The sequence below is a fragment of the Dermacentor andersoni genome, chromosome 9, assembly GCF_023375885.2.
Source record: "Dermacentor andersoni chromosome 9, qqDerAnde1_hic_scaffold, whole genome shotgun sequence".
In the NCBI taxonomy this organism is placed as follows: domain Eukaryota; kingdom Metazoa; phylum Arthropoda; class Arachnida; order Ixodida; family Ixodidae; genus Dermacentor; species Dermacentor andersoni.
Genome location: NC_092822.1, coordinates 14,221,385 through 14,233,478, shown reverse-complemented (window position 1 = coordinate 14,233,478; position 12,094 = coordinate 14,221,385). Strand labels below are relative to the sequence as shown.

General features: G+C 44.9%; 1 long non-coding RNA gene across 1 annotated transcript in view; it reads right to left on the bottom strand.

Moving 5' to 3' along the window:
• Positions 1-11,838, bottom strand: part of LOC129383768 (uncharacterized) — a 67,205-nt gene extending 55,367 nt beyond the window's left edge. Inside the window, exon 1 of the long non-coding RNA XR_008611639.2 lies at positions 10,903-11,838. This is a non-coding gene — a long non-coding RNA (uncharacterized lncRNA). The remainder of the gene's footprint in view (positions 1-10,902) is intronic.
• Between the last annotated feature and the right edge of the window lie 256 nt (positions 11,839-12,094).

Sequence of the window (12,094 nt, the reverse complement as noted above, 5' to 3'; positions counted from 1 at the left end):
CTAATATTTTATTCGCAGGCGCCTACGCGGTGGTTATATCTGCAGTGGTTAATTGCTAGGTTACGTAAGTGTGCGTGCTGGTGTTCGTGCGTTAGACGATGCGGTTAGGTTATGTTTAGTGTGGTTTGGTGAAAGAAACACTTTTTCCGTGCCAGAGGCAATTTGTTTACACGTTTTTTTTCCCCCTCAGTTCTTGCATTTGACAACGCAAAGGCAATGACGTAATCGTCCGAACGCGCACGCACTCCCAGACATACGTGCTCCCACGCACTCATCAACGGATAAAACACGATATTGCGATGGCTGCTCATCCGCGGCGTAGTACTTCAATTGTGCGAGAATTTCACTCTAATCTGAACAGATTTCAGTTTAATCCCGCCACAGCGTCACCAAGATTCAGCATAATATACGATGGTTGTTCAACTAGACTAAGACTTGTCTTCTGAAACCATGATTTCTGACAGTTATTCATCGTAATTTTTATCCCTTTCTATATGCCACCCCTCCCCAGTATGTGAAGTGCATGCCTCTCACAGCTTTAAACCAAGCCTATATAACGTGAGGGAAGCCACCTTTGCCACCTTCTTAAATATCGCCCCCAATGCCTTAGCTATGCGACGTTCCTTGTCAAAGCAATGCCCCTTTTTACCGTGAGTTGAATAAAGAAGTGGAAGAGCGTCGCATCTTAGAGGCTGTAGAACGAATAAGGGGATCGTGCCATGCTTCGAGGAACGGCAAAAAGGAAGTTGCTTTGACATGGAAGAAACACGGAACAAGGCGGACATGAGGCATTGGAGGGGATTTTTAAGGTGGCAAAGGCGGCTTCACACACGCTATCTAGGCTTGACAGAAACAGTGGGGCGCGTGCATTTCGCTTAGTGGAGAGAATATGGCAAGGCATAGAAGTGTCGAACAATTTTAATAAATACAGGTTTCAGAGCATAAGTATTGATCTTTACTGAACTACCCTTGTATGTCTTAGCACGCAGTATAGCAATATCGTATTTCGTAGCGTCTTTCCTGTCTGCATCTGCGTTCTTTCAGTCTTTGTTCTTTTCATCGGCAATTCAGCGCTCTTGTACCTCAAAAGTATTTCGTTCATTCACGGCTCTGCATTCAAGAATGCGCACACGTACAACCACGCGCGCGCTCGCATCTCGACGCACTGATTGACGACGCTGATCATGCAGAGACATTCTGGACGCCATTGTTACTCGCCGGAAAATGGGAAGAAAACCACTTTTTTTTGTAAACTTATTGCTCTTTCGTCTTTTGCGCCTTTCCTCCTCTCTTTCTCTCACCAATTCGCTCCCCCACGCAGAGTAGCATGTCAGCGATGTCTATACGGGGCTAAAATCTCTGCCTTTCATTAAAGGGCTCTCTCTCTCCTTCTCTCTCTCTCTCTCTCTCTCTCTCTCTCTCTCTCTCTCCGGGCTGGCTGTGTACATTCGAGCACTGCTCCTCCTTCTGCTTCGCCTTCTGATTGGCAACAGCAAAGCGGGGAGCTTCGCTGGTTTTCCCCTTCTTTAATGCGTAAGCCTTCTGTGGCTAGAACCCCAGCAAAATCTCTCTTCCTCGAACAAGAACTAATTATGCAAAAGGGCAAGGACATTATTATATTCCGAATTTGTTTAGTGAACTCCCCACCTCAGTACTATAGCAACGAAGTTTATCCGGCTTAAAGAAGGCCTTAAAAGAAGAGATATAAAACAAAATAATACTCGAATGAAGCTAACCTTTATATGTGTGTATCTGAGCATTGCGATTGGTTGCGTGAAGCGTTTTGTTTGACGATGACAGGTAGCACCTTTGTTGCTCTAATTTGAGTCTTTCTTGGTAATTTGTTGCGTACGTGTTATTGAAAAGGAAGTGGTTTAGTTCATATTTTGGAGCATTATGTAGAGCTCGAGAACCTGTCAATATGATTTTGGTGCGACTGTCAGGTCTCTGCCATGCAAGCCCTCGGAAGCCTTCGGCAGAGCCGGCAAGAAATGCATGTATACATAAGAACTCGCAATAAAAGCTATTATTATTATTATTATTATTATTATTATTATTATTATTATTATTATTATTATCCTGGAAGGAGTTGCACAAGAATTTCATTAACTAAAATTATCATCCATTGTGTGTGCCGGCATTCTGTAATCCTTCTCTGTTTCTCCACTTTTGCTTTGTATTCTCTTCGTGCACATATTCTATTCTCTGTTCAAATCTCTATTCGCGACATTAGTTTTTTATGTGTGCGCGCGTGTGTATGTGTGTCTGTGAGCTTCCGTTGTTCTTCCTGTGCATTGTTATGCCGAGTGCGCCAGCACCAAGACCCTCGAGGTTGTTCCTTGGCACTTTAATACCAACCTTTTAATTATTATTATTATTATTATTATTATTATTATTATTATTAAGGTCGTCGTTTTGTTTTCATTCTTTCTTACCCATAACTTTTGGTTGTAATTGCTTAAATTTTTGAATATATTGTTTTTGTCTTTGTGTACCAGCATCACACCTCATTCTGGGCATGTTGATTGATTGATTGATTGATTGATTGATTGATTGATTGATTGATTGATTGATTGATTGATTGATTGATTGATTGATTGATTGATTGATCAAGAATACCCCTAAAAGCTCTCAGATGAAAGCATTATATTGTGAGAAGAGAGAGAACAGTGATGCAGCTTATCACGTAAAACTACAAAGTTATACCTTTAGTAGCAACAGGTCTATGCCAATAGTGCATTAGAAAATAAGTATTACATTTATTTTTACTTCTCTTGTAAAATTTGCTGACCGTTACCTTGATTAACTGAATTTCTGGTGACTGTCATAACTCATATTCATCTAGATATCATACACAACACCCGCCAGATCCCTATAAACCCTTGTATCGATACCTCAGAAATTAACGCGGTCCCTTGGCATTCATAAAGCGTGAAAGCCAAAAGAAGACGATCGCACCGTTTTCTAATCACGAACTATGTTCGCCGTTACATAAAACTGGATACGCTTTCTCATCTCCACGCTGCTCGATCATGACGTTCATATCCACTCAGCAGACGAAGCGCTATCACCGCGCCATCTAGATGCACAAAAGAGCGCAGCAAAAATACAATATTGACACGTGTACTTGTCTTTATCGGGCGACACGTTTCACCGCCTAACAAATGTTATCGCACAGCGCAGGACGCGCCTGCATGTATTGGAAGTTTCTGGAATGTTATCGATGATTCCATCCGCTGTCTGTGACCGAACCTTGTGTAATCTGATTGCATGTGTGCACAGCGCAAATAATGTAGAACTTTGTGGAAGGCACGCGGGTCCCAGCGGTTACTCTGGAACATTCGGCGACTGATGTATAAAAGCCGACGCGCTTGACCCGCTCATCAGATTTCGACGATCGCCGACCGTGTTCGCCGCTATCGTCGTGCTATAAATGTAGTCCGTTTTTGTGGGCACAGGTTCGCCCAATAAAAGTTCGTTTTGTTTTTCACAGTATTGCTACTGTGTTCTTCGACGTCCACACCACGTTACAATATTTAACAGTTCATTCTCGTAAAATTGGTTCGCTTTACAGAATCTTCCTAGCTGGCATTCTTCGCACACATTAATTACTTAGCCTTAACGAGGAGTACATCTGCATATTCTTGTTAGGCTGTTCAAATGTTAATTTCTCAGTATAACCTTATTCTAACTGACATAAATTTAACGTTAGACACTAATAAAGTATGTGCCCTTTCTGATCTAATTATTTAATCAATAAATTAATTATACCTTGGACGCTTTCTGAACTGCCGCTTAGAAAAAAAGATGTGAAAATGACGTACATGTAACATGCAAACATCGATTGTGCAAACAGGTAGATCGCTACAACAGCACGGCGCGGTGATGTACGTAATCACGTTTCATATCTTTGGCCATCCGTTCTAAGCAGGACTATATGCAGCTTGCTCAAACACAATAATGAACAGATAATCCTCCAGATATAACGCACATATTGAAATCTATGTGCAGTGGTTAAATAAGTGCTGTGCAGTTATTGGCCATGCATACAGTAGCCCTCATTTTCATTCTATGTAACGTTTATTTCAACCAATGTTATCTTATGCACCACGAAGTCCCCAACTTCGCTTCATTGTATTTCGTCTAACGGTGTACATTTCTTGTTATAAAAGTTATAAACAGGGATAAGGTGCCTCAGAAATGCTGTCCAACGTCTCGATAGGAGAACCTATCTTCGTCAAAGACAGCCTCGTCATCCTCGGCAGGTTAGTTTTAACGGGTTAGTGGAGTGACGTCACGTGCGGTCGTTGTCGGTGGCGGCTGCCTATAAAGGGAGGGACTGAAAGGAAAAATGAGAGATGTAGTTTGACGGCTCTATGTGTGGTTTCTAAGAGGAGGGGACAAGAGCGGGAGAGTGGGAAGGCGGCAGAAAAAAAAAAGAAAAGGGAAATGGCGAAAAATAACATAAGACGGTGGGGTGTTCGGGGAGCGAGAGGTTAAGGAACCTTCAGAGGTGTCGTAGGCGGCGTGTGTTTGTGATTTTGGAAGAGCTGGTAAGTAGGTCAGTGTGAAAGTAACAAAAATACATCAGTTGAAAGAATGACTTGAATAGCGTAGCAGCAATGCACGGGATAATTTTAAAGGTGCTAAGCTGGCGACACGGAGTCTGGGGGCAATGGATAGGGTAGTTGCAAGGCAGCAGCTTGGTCCTTTCAGGGAGGTTAGCCTCAGTAGTTCGGCGCAGGATTTTTCGCAGTGGCACACCCAAATAGCGCGACCCTGTGTGGCCGAGGCGCCGAAAGAGGTATCGTGGCGTCCGGGACATTGTAATGTGTCGGTGTGGTTGTTTCAAAGAAGAAAGCAAGAAAAAGTAAAAAAAAATATACCAGGAGGAAAGGAAAAAAAAAAACGGAAGAAAGCTAGGAGAATGAAAGCAGAAAAAACGGGAGGCGGCAGGGGTACGCGGGAAAAGGCGTCGTATGGTTGATATATGCGTAAATGCGTGGAAGAGAATAACAAATTGTGTTTTGAGGGGGAGGCAGAGAAGAAAAACTGCAAGAAGAGGAATAGGTGAGATTGAGAATCGAAGTTAGCTGGTGGCATAACGTGTTTTGTGCCTTTGTTAATGATATGAGAGTTTCCAGTTCAAGTTACAGCTACTAGCGATTCTAGGTTGCCACTGTGCCAAATGGATCTCCGTCGGACATTTACACTTGTGTGCGAGCTATGATTCCTTACATTTCCTCTCGCAAGGCGAATGAAAATTCGTTTGTAGTACACTATATACTACAAATTGTTCACTGAACAATTTATTCAATGAACAAGACATGTTCATTGATGTGGCTGATTACTGCTTTAGGTGTGTTGTGTTTAGTATCTCAGTGATGGCCGCTGAGTCTTGTATGAATTGGTTGTCTAGTCTCACATATGTATTGTTTGTTACAAGCGGCACAATCTAGACAGAGACTACGTTACTTGACGTGCAGCTGAAACCCGAAGTTACCTTGTGAAGGTAATCCGGCGCTGTACTTTTTACTGTAGCAGCAGATTCTGCATGTTTGCATATAGAGCACTTGGGATGGCCACAGGGGCCAGATGTTGGTTTCGTCTTTATCTTTAGCCTGGTATGCACGAGAATGTCCTTGAAGGAAGAAATCAAGCAGGAAGAGATAGAAAGACAGGGAGGTTAGCCAGTTCTCAGACCGGCTGGCTACCCTGTGCGGCGGAAGGGCGTAAGGGGAATAAAAGATAATAGAAAACAGATATTACAAAAAAAAAAGGAAAGAAGTGCCAAAATTCAGGAAAAAAGGAAAAGATAATACAGCACTGCTTAAAGTCTGTCTCTAAGACCGGTTCTCCGCATGAAGCGCAACAACGCTTTCAAAGCCACCTGTGCTGAGGACGGTCTCGGCTAGTGTCCTAAGACCCTTTCCTCCGACAAAGGGCGTTTGTCAAGACTATCTAGTACTCTTGAAAGTTCTTTCCTAGGGTTACTGAAACGGGAACACTCACAGAGAAAGTGGGCAATTGTTTCCTCGCAGCTACAGTTATCGCATGTTGGCCATTCCGATCCGAAAGGAGTACGCATTCGTGAAGGCCACGCCAAGCCACAAACGGCACAGAAGCGTCTCCTCAGCTCTAGATAGTCCTGACAGAAGACGAAGCCGTAGATTTGGATCCAAGTTGTGAGAATGTCCTTGAAGTTAGTGTTGCGCCTGTAGGCTACTCTGTCCGGGTCGCGAAAGATCTCTTTAAGCTTCTGGTTGCTGGTTAGAATTGAGTAGTATTTACTGAGGATGTTGTTTACAGTTCGGGAGTGCGTTTGAGAATTCATTAGTAAGAAGTGACATTGTTGCTTTTGTTATATTAGGGCGTGGTTTGAGGAACATGGCTCGATCAAGTTTGGTTGTATCAGTGTAGGATTTTACATCGAAGCTGTCTGTGGCTAGGATCTGGAAAAAATGTGTCCCCCCCCCCCCGAGATGTTGACAAAAACAAATCATCAGGTGGGCCGAACCTGCTGATACTGCAGAAAGGGTGCAAGCTCAATGGCACATACTCCTGTAGGCTCATGGACCTGTAACACGCCTTTGAACTACTCTTGTCACATGTGGAAGCCAAAGAGGTCGAAGGCACACGGGTAAGGACGGATGTTCTTAAAAAAGAATGATTCGTACAACTTTTTCAAAAAGGAGTGTTAGAAAATTCTCGGGGCCAACCGCGTAAACGCAGTGTTGCCACTTCTCGCGCGTTCGTCGTCGTCTTCTTCCACAGCTGGCTCCGTTGCCGCTCATCATTCGAGCGTAGAATGTCACTTCTTTTCCGTCGTCGTATGGGGATGAGGACCTGTTTTCGGGGGTATGAGCCATTGCTTAAAAGGGGGTATGAGTCATTCATTCTTACGCGACGGACACATTTAATAACAGAGTTACGCGAATGTGTGTGCGTGCCTATATCGCCACGATGACCACAGCCTAGGACAATAAGTTATGTTCGTACCTTTGTTCAGTATTCTGGGTCACCTATATGTCGCGCACTAGAGAGAGAGAGAGAGAGCAAATGATAAAGGAAACAGCTTCACTGGTGATCCACCTTCACAGATTGGAATGGCACTGAATGTTTTGAAGGGCACTCTTCGGGTTGTTCCTGCCTGATAGGGTTTCTTTGAGGTGACCGACTCTATATATGTAGTAATGGCTTGCGGCGCAAATGCGACGTAGTCGTGGGGCTTGACCTTTAAAGATATCTTGTTTGCAAGGTCTGTAATGGTGGCTTGTAAAATTAAGGTGCTGTTATTTATCGAAAGGTTTCATCGTTGTCTTCAATGCCGCATAGTCAATATATATTGTGTCCAGAAAGTTTATGCACTCATTTGAAGATTCCGACGTGAATTTTGTTGTTGGGTAAAAAATTGACCACCCTTCCAGAACTGTGAAGAGGGGTGGAAGCGAAGCTCGGGATCCGCGGCTCTTCGTTGTCGTAACGCCACGGCTTCGCGCTCCCTCAGGGCGAGGTCGGCCCGCTGACGACCAGCCTTTTTTCGAGCAAGTTCCCGGCGGCGTTCATAAAACGCCACCTGTTCTTCGGCCGAACGCACAACGCGTGGCTCGCTCCCGCTGCCGTTCCTTCAACGCAGCCTGCTCTTCGGCAGAACGAAGCAAACGCGGCCTCCCCATCTGACTGCCGGGCGTGAACTGGCGGGACATGGCGGGCGCGAGGCGAGCGACCATGCGATCACACCCTTTCCCTCCTCTGGAGGAAAGGGACGCCTGTCATTGGCTCACGCCTTGCGCTGTGTCTACTTTTTCATGCTGTAAAACACCGCTTTAAAGAGCGCGTATGATGAACGGACAGTGGCTGAATCGGTTAGCGTGGTGGTCTCTCAACCCGGAGGTCAAATTCGCAGCCCGACAAGCAATCTTTATTTTCGCGCGGCTTTCCGTACAGCAACACCGACACCGACACGAGTGAGGCAATACAAGTTTCGCTTGAAAATAATTTAAGAATCTTACAAATACATCCAGACTCTCCTGATCCTGTCCTCATATTATAAATATGTCTATGAATCGTAAGTTTGTGTGGGGCTTGTCTGTGCAGTCAGACAGGAAATTTGGTTCTGGTTCTAGAGTCCCCAGAAATATGTTCGCGTAGGTTGGAGCAAAAGATGCACCCATGCTTGTCCCAAGTATTTGTGGGTAGTAAGATTCCTCAAATTCCAAGTAATTAGTTATTAGGTTTAAGAAGAGGCAAGTAGACCTCAATAGATTCGTGCAGTGTGTTTGCACAGCATTTCTTTAATCGAAGATAAGGCGAGTTGTTGCTAACTTCCACTTCGTCCTGCCATCTGCTAGCCACCTGATTAGCTCAGATGGTAGAGCGGCTGTCCCGGAAAGGCGGTGGTCTTGGGTTCGAGTCCCAGACCAGGACGAATTTTGCTTCAACTGCCAGGCTTTTCATTCGAGGAACCCGGATGGGTTTCCTTTGTAGCAATTGCTACGATTGGGTGGATGTCTCATTTTCCCTTTATTAATTACTTCTCTCCGCGTTTCGGGTTCCCGCAGTGCTATCAGGGTAAACCATCAGGGATTGCAATGTTGGTGTGCAGGGCTGTGACGTCAAGTGTTGCGAGAATTATGTTTTGCGGTAGTGTGCCTTTAGTATTAATGTAGTCCTTGCGCTTACTTGTGCTTTTATGCACGCAATGAACTTTTAATGCGACATCCGAAACAAGACTACGCAAAAAGAGGGGGGAGAAAGAAAAGGTACTTCTGTTAGCATTGGCACAAGGCCGTCGCTTACAAAACGCTCTTTTATACCACCTGAACTACATATAAAAAATATTGTTAAGTACTGCTAAAGGCTCCAATAAAGTAAAATCGTTCTGTTATATTTCTAAGAGCTTTGGCCAAGCATTGTGCACAGCTTTGTGAAACATTCTTTACACTCTCAATAAAGCTATGCAAGAACGGCACGGCTTTATTTATAGCCCTCCGTGTAAATTTTTTCATTTATTCAGATGCTCAGCACGCGAGATAATCCCCTCAATTTTATACGCCACCTGCGGTCACTTGCCTTTCACAGCGCTTCGCAGTCACTCAGGCTACGCGAGGGCCGACTGTGTACCCTGAAGTTTTTAAAAAAATTACATCCCGGGGTATTACGTGTCAAAACCAAGGTCTGATTATGAGGCACGCAGTAGTGGCGAACTCCCGATCACTTTGAAGTCACCCGTTTTCTTGGCCAGTTTGCTTTTGCAGCCGGAGCTTTGATGCGCTTTAGTCGTTGAATTTTGCAAGCCATTTGTAAACGAATTTCTGTTGTACAGTGAAAAAATAAAACGGAAGATAACATGGACCATAGCACATATTTTTGGCCTAGTTGGTTCGATACTCTACCCAAGAAAGTTGCCGGAGGCGTAGCGTCGCGGTGACTGAACAGGTAAAGCTCCTCACGCGTAATGCAGAGATGCGAGTTCGGTCCCCATCTACGACAAGTTACTCCTTCGTCCACTTTCATTTTTCCTTGCCTTACTATTCATACCTTTCAATTAAGCTTAACAATTACTTTCCCTATGCCTTTTCTGGCTGCGTTATTTGTTACTTTGTGTGAGTGTGACTAACAAAAAGTGACCCCTTCCGCTCACCCTATTCTTTCATTCCCGGCCATAGATAGACAAGTACGGTGCGCTAACTTACAACTTCAGTCATTGTTAGTGCACCTTTCTTGTCTTTCTACGCGTCGCTTAAGCGCTATTGTCCACGTGTCAATACGAACAAAGCTTTAGGTTTGGAATGTTCGTGCGATGAATGTGAACAGTTAATTCAGGGTTCAGATTATGAAGACGCCGTGGCCAACAAAGCCGACACGGTGGTAAAATTATTTTAAGCAGATTAAATGCATGTGAAAACAAGTATTAGCTCAAGATTTCTGCTGGTGACATACAGACTGCAGTAATGGCTTGCTAATTAGTTTTAATCACGCAGTTTTAACATCACATTATAGAAATCATCAGATTCAAACGTTCTTGAGCGTGCGATATTGTCCCCATACCAAATATGTGAGAACGGACTTCGTGTGCAAACGTTTATTTTTTATGACAGGCCTTTAGGTGTTACGTGCACATGGGAACACGGAGTCATTCAGCATTGAAGCGTGAACTAGAACTCAGTAACGCAAAGAAGAGAATATGCCCAAGAACACAAAGGTGTCACACGCGTATTAACCGCTGATAGCGTTCACAGTTTGCTCAAGCTAATAAATGGGCTAGGATACTAATCATGTTCAAAGGTTAATGAATGAGACACGAAGATTTAGGGACCCCCTCCTCCCCCATGTATGCTTTATACTGCTCGTTAGCTTCTCATTGTTTTTTTGTTTTTTTGCGCCATCTTTTTAAAGCTCGAAATGCACCAACTGGATCGTGAAAAGCATCAAGGGAGTGATTTGGTTCCTTGAATACGTGCAATGCTGTTTATAATATTTCTGTGCGCATACGGTTTTTTATTTTATGCAGACTTCTTCAATCAGCTGTTTCATAGCTACGCAACAATTTGCATTGATTTTTTTTTTTTGCGCATGCGCATTAGAGTGATCGATATTAATTTTCAATTATTCCGTTAGCTGGTCAATGCAAGGAATTAAGGATGTCACTTAAGCATGCCCAGAGTATTGTTTAACTGGGTGTGGAACAGGTTAGCCGTGGTTAACAATGTAATTGGTCGCGGTTTAAAGATAGCAGCATCAGCTGACGTTGCGGGGCCAAGCTGAATCGCCAACTGTACGAACGGATCACTAACACCTCCTTAATGGAAATGGCTGCCGAAGGAGAGATTAAACAGTCTGAGCAAACTCGTGCGGAAAATCCAGTCTGTTGACATGTCGAGACTGCTTATCGTCACTTACCACGCGACGACAGCTTCAGCCTCCTGTTATCCGTGCGTCACTCCGGGTCGTGAGGATGCTTTCTTCTGGTCCAAACGGCACTGCGAGGATGGGAATACTCAAATGCGTGGCCTGTCGGCACCCATGGACGTTCACCAAACTTGTTCACGTGTGGCTACATGTTTCGACCACCAGGACCAATCGTCTCCTGATTGCGTCGCGCACAGGCACGTATCAACAGGTCAAAGACGAACATTCGAGACAAAAATAACTCTCGCCAAATTCCACGTTTTCGCACGGACTTCCTCGCAAAAACAGAGCAATCCTTAAGGCACCGACAGCAGCATCTTATATAACGCAGCAAAAATGCAACCAGTGACTGTACTTCAAGTCATGCCGGCAACAAAACTTCGCCGCACGAGGCCTTCTTCAAGGAATTCCGGCGTCTTGAAATTGAACTTGCACTTCAGTTTGACCCTCAGCAGGTGAGTGTACCACGGTTGGTGCGCGAACACAGAAGCACCGACAGTTTAGCCACCATTTCACCGGCCTTGCGCGTGTGGATGCCGATATCTTGAATGAAGAAACGGTCCCGGCACAATTGCAGTGGACGAAGAAGCCGAGCTACGCGGTAAAAGACAGGGAAGCTTCCTCGGATCGTCGCGTTTTTCTTTTGCTTTCACGAAGTGCCCCTAACTTTGGGCAGCGCGCGAGCGCGCGAAAAAGTTTCGAGGCGACCAAGCCCTCGGCGCTTCGTTTTTCGATCTGAGCATCCCGCCAGTGCCTCCGAGCGCACAGGGCCGGGAATGAAAGGACGAAAGAAAGGAAAGACGAAGGCACAGTGACGCGCAAGCGGTGCGGCGGCGCCATCTGTTAGCGGGAAGCGCCAACGATGACCTGGCAACGCGCTTGTCTCCACCGCCCTCGCTCTACGGTGACGGGCGAGCATCAATGAGAGCTGCCGGGAAACCTTGCGAAAGGAAAAGTTTGAAGCGACAACTGGAAGCGTCAAATAGAAGAACTGCTGGTTCAAAATCCGCCCACTGGAGGTGGTTATCTTTTTTTCTCTTGTCCGTAATTTTCGTTCATGGCATGGAAAGGAGAAATAGACCTATGGAATTGCGATTTGCTTTGTGGACCCCAGTCACGCCACTGCCGAAAAGAACAAAAATACGAAATGTGAATGATAACCTACAAAGAAATGTAGTACGTG